Consider the following 7,271-nt stretch of genomic DNA (forward strand, 5'->3'; position numbering starts at 1 on the left):
AGGGACTCCGGCAGGGGCTGGCCCGCTGGAGCTGCAGGGGGATGCTACTGCATTGGGTGAGCTTGGGAAGCAAAAGAAATCACCCTACTCTTTGCCAGGTGACCAGAAAGGACTGCTGTGCGCTCGAGCACAGAGCGTGCGGGCGAACCTCCGGCTGCATCCCCCGCTCCATCCCCGGCTGCATCCCCAGCAGGCTCACCCCTTGTGTGTGCTGCCAAAGCCCAGCCCGCCTGCCGCAACCACCGCCTCTGCTTTTCACACCTCTAATGCATGCCCGGCAGGCAGGCATCGCACACGAGCCCTTCCGGTTCCCCTCCTTCACGCCATCTCCCTCGGTGCCGGAGCCCTCCAGCCCGCGCGGCATTGCCGTACGGGAGTGACAGGGCCTGATATGTGCTGTCTTGCCGAATTGGCGTCTCCACGGCCATGAGGGAATGGATGTGTAATGCTGCGCTGATACCAGCCGAGCAATATAATGCAGTGCCGTTAGGAGCATTACTCATAGCTGATGAACACATACCTTTTCCAGTGAAACACATACATTCCAGAAAGAAATGCATAGATCATTTGCTGAAGCACATTTATCATAGCGAAATGTGTACCTCAACTAATGAAACGCATAGATCATATAGTAAAATGATTATGCTCATACCTAGCAGGCTCAACCATTTATTTATTTTTAACCAACTTATTTTGGTTAGGAGGCTGAGCGCAGCCCTCCCCCTCCCAGGGATTAGCAGTCCAAAACCCATTCTTTCTTCGAAAGTGTATTTATTTTCCCATGATACAAACCCAGGTTCCCACCCCAAGCTCGTCGAGAATAAATTAGTAGGGAGCCCTCTCTTACAGGAGCTGAGCATCCAAGCTAAAGCCGGTTTTGCTATTGAAGATGGATTTTGCTACTGCGTATTAGCGGGTGCTGCATCTGGTATGCTTGCTAATTAAAAAAGACATCTATGTACTACGAAACATTTTAGGCACTTTCCCTTAAATGTTAGTTTTGCTGCCCACCTGAAACATCTTCTGCATCCTTATTAGCATCTTCAGCCAGAAATAGGTTGAGTCAGTGCCCCTCCAGGGTCAGCCATAAACCAGCTGTTCCCAGTACATAAATTCAGTTGGCTCCAGCTCACGCTTGCCCTGAGGAATGAAATGGGTCAAACACTTTGTTTACAACTAAGGAATCCCCTAGTACACACGCGCCAACCATAACCCCAGCTCAGCAATGCTGGGAACGGGTGTAAATCCCAGAGTTATGCTATAGCAGCAACATTATTCACACACTGACCGACTGGGAAAAAAACCAACACCCTGACTCGTCCCGTTACACGGGATCCTGGCAGCAGCCGAAGGACAGCCGGCCTCGTTCACGACTGCTTGTTTGATTAACAACAAAGCTGTATTTTGCAAACATAAATGAGGAGCCTGTATTTTATTGGACTGGCCTTTCTTCTGCTGAATCGTATCTGTTTGAACAACCAACCTAGGGGAGGGGGTTAAAAAGCAAGTTACTTTTGGGAGTGAGCAAGGAAAGGAAAATAGACCAACAAAAGCAAAAAAAGCAGAAGATCAGGTACGAAATGACTGCACTCAGTATCCCTTTCCCCTTTTTTCCCCTGAACTCCATTGGCTTCCAATTGTAGGGCGTATTGATTTGAATTTTTTTCATGTTAACTTTTAATTGCCTAGCTGCAGCTGCAAGGCAGCGCCTTGCTGAGCCCATTTCCAGCTACCATCCCGAGTGCCCCACCAGCCCCAGCACCCCGCGCTCTCCATCAATAGGAAATCAAGCGGCTGCTCAGAGAATAACTCTTCCTACTTTTCGCACTTAGCAGCGAGGCTTTTTCAGCTTGCTCGCGTGTCACCAACCTTCGGAGCAGCTTCGCCGTCCAACTATCAGCCCTGCTGGAGACTTTTTATCTTCCTTACAAACTTATCTTTCGAACATGCTTTTTAATGTGTAATCGTTGTTTGCTTCGGCAGGGGAGGCTTCCTTGGGGCTTATTGTGCTTAACTGGCCCTATTGTTGTGAGCCTTTCTGATAGAAGATGTTGCAAAAATACATGCGGGTCGGGCTGGATATTTGCGTTTGCATTTCATGGAGATAACGGCATTTTCCTTAAGTTATACAAGTCCCATTTCATTATTCCGTGAACCTCTCGGTGAACCTCGGGCTTCACTATATAATTTATGGTCCCTGATACAATCCAACGGTGTAATCTCATGATTTATGTGCTTCATTTATAATTTGATCATTTCGGTATAATACATGTTTTCCTAGATGATTTATGTACTTTCTCCCCTAACGTATGTGTTTCATGCCATGATATACGTATTCATCAGCCACGCGTTATGCCCCTGATGGCACTTTCCCAGGGAGGAAGGTGGGACGCCCCAGCCCGAGGCCAAGTCCCGAGGTTAATTGCAATCAATTCACCTTCCATGCAATTACACTTTCATCTGCACGCGCCTGTGAAGTGAGCATGCTTAACACCGTATCAGCGGGAAAGCAAATGTGCCTCTTTTCCCCTTAGAGCCAATAAAGCCAGCCGTGGCATAGGATTACAGGGGGGCAGCGGGGACGGTTTAGCCCTCCTTTCTAACATTTCCATTGAGAAGGTGCTGAGAATAATTAATTATCTCCCCGTTGTGCTGATTAACGCAGGTCTTGTTTCAGCACGTCGACAGAAGAGTATCCCAAACGCTGACGAGGCAGCAGCAGCCTGCTCTGATTTCAGGAGAGCATCCTCAGGCGGCACAAAGCCCAGGCTGAAGGGAAAACTTCAGGCAAACAAAAAAAACCCCTCTCCCTAATTCTGCTCCCCCCAAAACAAGGCTGGAATGAGCCCCGGGGACCACCCTGTCTGCTCACCCAGTGGGATCAGCTGTGCCCAAACTCTTCCCTGCACCACCCCCCCAGGTCACCCGCTTTCTTCCAGTGCTTTGCACCTTCACCGCCCATCTCCCTCATTTCCAACCTCCCGATCCCTTCCTGCCATGCAGCCATGGCTCCTCATCCTGTCCGCAGTAGGGAGAGCATCACCTCACCCCCCACCTTCCTGCACCCATCTTTTGAGGAGGCTCAGCCTCTGCCTAAATAAACCCTGCTCTTTGCACCCTCCCAGGCAGGACATGCTCCCTGGAGAGCACATCACCCTCAATACTCTCAGCTGAACTCTCCCCAATTAATCCATATTTTTCTTGAACAGCAGTGCTCAAACCAGGGCAGACAATGCCAGCTGAGCCCTTGCTCATGGCGGGGGGGTTTCTGCCTCTCCCAGTCTGCGTCCCCGTGGCATCTTCAGGAGAGTGTGGCGTGAGACAGCTTCAGAAGCCTCGCTGAGTGAAGATATATGATATTCATTGCCTCTCCACAAGGCTTATTGCCCTGTCATAGGAGGAAATAAGGTGAGTTTGACATGATTTGTTCTTGACAAATCCCTGTTGGCTGTTACTTATCTCCGTGCCATATTCTAGAGGCTCATAAATAATTTGCTTGATTATTTCTTCCAGCATTTTTCCATGCACTAAGTAGACTGACTGGTCTACAGCTCCTTGGCCCCCTTGGCTTGCCTTTTTTCAAAGATGGGCACTCTGGTTATCCTCTCCCAGGCTTCGGGAACCTCCCCTAGTCGCCACCAGTTCTCAAAAAAATTGCTAACAGCTAAATGACTGTTTCTGTGAGCTACCTCAGATCCAGTCTAGTGGAAAATATCCTGCTGTCTTCTTCTTCCACCCTAAATTTGACCTCTTGGTTGCTGAGATGAACACTGTCAACCTAAAAAATGTTCATTGGTGATGACATGGGTAATGCTGAAGGAGAAAACAAAAAAGATGGAGTGCTTTTGTCTTCTTGACATCACGTATTGCTGGCTTTCCCACCTCATTTAACAGTGGGCCACCCTTTCCTGGTCATCATGAGAAGTAACTAAAATACCTATGGAACATGTTTTTTTTCTTTATGTCATTTGCAGGTTGTATCTCATTTTATGCCTTGGACCTTCTCATTTTGCCCCCGCAGCTCCATGGTATTTCTTTTCTACCCACGGACTACAGCCCTACTTCTCATAGGGTTTCATCTACCAAATCTTTCAGCTTATTGATGTCCATCACTGTTCTTTTTCTTTCTAGGAATTACAAACCACATCATTTTATGCTTTGCCTCTCCTAACCCGACTTCTAGCTTCACATTTTAAACAAAGTACTTCCTGTTGATAAAGCCCACTTGTTTTCCTTACTTTCTGTCTCAAACACCTCTTTCCAGCATGCCCAAGGCCACCTCGGACAGGTTGCATCGTACTGCATTCCCTTTCTGACAGGAGCAGGGGTCAACGCTTCAGCTGTTGACTTTCACCATTTTCCATTACCTGCTCAAATCTCAGCTGAAACTACACACAGGGTAGAGCTGTAGTTGATACAGACAAGATGATGTGCATATCTGCATTGGAATAAAACATTTCCTTTTCCTCTCTTAGAACGGCTCAATAAAATGTATATATATGGATGCATATAAACATATGGCTGCATATAAATATATAACAAATATAAATATATGGGTATAAAACAAGCTGGTACTTTGAAACCAGAAGGGCTGGAATGCCCATGTGGACAGGGTATTCCTACAGTACCAACACTGCTCATTTTCAGATATCCCGGCCTGTGAGGTAGCGTGCCAGAAGAAATACCAACAAGCCTCAGCTTTTTACCACATGGTGAGACAAAAGCCCAGAACAAGCTTGCTGTGTTAAAACCCAGCTGTATAAACAGTAGGAAGCTGGCGTGTGTGTGGATGCTTTTAAGCATAAGCCAGATGTGAATCCAGCCGTGGTGCTGCCCTTCCAAAGCCAGGGGCTGAGGAGCAGGGACCTACACAGCCCTGTCTGCCCCACTGCCTGCTCTCCTCCTCCATGCAGAAACTTAAGCCATTGCATTCATGTTGACCAACACAATGGTCTGCATCAAGGAGGAACATCCCTAGATTATCCCAAGGCCTTGAAATTAAAAATCAGTTTGGGGGATTTTGATGGTATCTGCTGGGGACTCCCTCTTCAAGAGGGAGAAATCCTGAGCGGAGACTACTTCTTAAAAAAATAAAGGATCTTTGTTTAATTGGGAATGATGCAAACAGTATTCAGGTCTGCACTACAAAAATTAAGAATAAAAGAAAAAAAAAAACCAACCCACAAAACTCCCACAAAAAACCTGCAGTCCCTCAAAGACTGTAATATACTTGTGGGGAGCTGTGACTAGACCAGTTTTGTTAGATCATGTTGACTATTCCTGACAATTAATAGCATCTTTCAGGAATGTGGTGCTTAAGATATCATATCTCTATGCCAGAAAAGCTCAGGCCACTTGTATCTGAGATTAATTACAGTACTGGATAGGAAATAAATGTTGCCGCGGTATAAGTGTTGAGGGAATTTTGTCCATCTTAGGAAACACCAGTCACCCAAGGACTGGTCTAAAGAAGCAGCCCTCAAACTCCCACCACGTCAGAAAAGACGAAGAAGAATTTATTAATTCCTGCCTCACTGGGACAAGACCTCTGAGAGTGTAAAGTTAGTTTGCATCCCCCTACTTATTGCTATTTTACCTTGGCCTTGCTCTTCAAGGGACAATGCCAAGTCTGGTCACTGTGTCACAGCATCAAGGCTCGGGCATGCCCTGGTGTGTCACCCATAATCAATCCATCACTCAGCGCAGACCTCTAGGTTTTAACAATTTGGGGGAAGGAAGGGGAAACAAGAGAGGGGAAAAAAGGTGCATTGCGGCATGTGGACACACACCAAGCACAACAGCGTAGAAAGACACGAATTTTGGAGAGACCTCTTTGTCATTAGCGTGTCTGGGTTCATGGCGAGGCACCGGCCACCACAGCCGCGAGAGGGCCTCACGAGGAGGGAGGATGGCCGGCAACCCATCCCAAACTGGCCCAGGTGTCAGGAGCCACCCCGATGCCAGAAACAGCCCTCGGCAACCGCAGGCAGCTGGCACGGACCCCGAGCAGAGCCATAGTCCTGCTGCTGGCCTGTCAGCTGTTACTCCTGTCAGGAGTAACATCACAACCACATACACCAGAAATGGGGCTGCCATTAGCCAAACAGTTGCTTGATGAAGAGTGACCTCACAACCTCATACCTCAGTCCCCTGCCATCAGCTGTCCTGTGAGCTGCTCTGACGGAAGGTGCCTCAAAACCACATATTCTGGTCCTGGGTCTGCTGCTGGCCAATCAGCTGCTGAGGGAAAAGCGACCTCACAAGCACATGTCCCAGTTGTATGAAGGCTGCTGACAGAAATGACCTCAGAACCACATACTCCAGTATGGGTCTTCTGGTGACTCACCAGTTCCTCCCACAAAAGTGGCCTCACCAGCACATACCAAAGCCAGTGCCTGCTACTGGCCTACCAGCTGCACAGGCAAAAGTGACCTCATAAGCACAAACACTGGCCAGGCTGCCCCTGGCTGCTCTCCAGACCACCCTGCGTGCCCCCAGCCTTCTCACCCACCCCGCTTTGACCCCAGCGGTCTCCTGGCCTTGGCAGACTTCAGTCCCTGCACGGCAGCTGATAATGGGTCTGAATACAGATTTTCTCATTACTGACAAGAAGCGGTTTCCACCTAGAGTACCAGGAGCCTCCTGACCACACTGAGCGCCATCAGCTTCTACTCTCCTGCAGCACCTCTCCAGGTGTGCCCTAGTTCAAGAGTGGCGCCAGGGAAGTGATGTACAGGGCTTGTGCCATCAGAGAGGCAGAAAGCTTTCAGATGAAACAGCTGCCACCTTCAAGGATTTGCACAGTTCTCGCTAAGGAGCAACAAAGAGTGCTCCAGGGGAGCACCAAGATGGGAGGATAAAGCATGAAGTTTGACAACCAAAACTTAGGAACGAGCAAAGTCGTTTCCTCCAGACACAGAAGGAAATGGGGCACTTGTGTAGAAGAGACTGGCCAGGGGCCAGCAATGAGCTCACCTCAGTATGCTGGGTCTGTTTGCCACTTAGATGGAGATCTTCAAAAATGAACAAACGAAAAAAATCAAAACCTGAGGGGGATCAGGTCCCAAGTTCTCAGTAGCAACCTTGTTTGAGCAGTGAATGGATGGACTGGTGCTGGACTAGAGTCCCGGTTAAACCAAAAAGTGCGGCCAGGTATTTGAGGTGGTATATAAACCTAAAATATGGTTTTCCATTCAGTGTCCTTATTGATACGGATCAAGCTGCGATTGCTTTAAAGGCCCCTGTTCCAAACACTTTTGCATCAGGCACTC

The sequence above is a fragment of the Pygoscelis adeliae genome, unplaced genomic scaffold (genome assembly GCF_000699105.1).
Source record: "Pygoscelis adeliae isolate BGI_AS28 unplaced genomic scaffold, ASM69910v1 Scaffold87, whole genome shotgun sequence".
NCBI lineage: Eukaryota > Metazoa > Chordata > Aves > Sphenisciformes > Spheniscidae > Pygoscelis > Pygoscelis adeliae.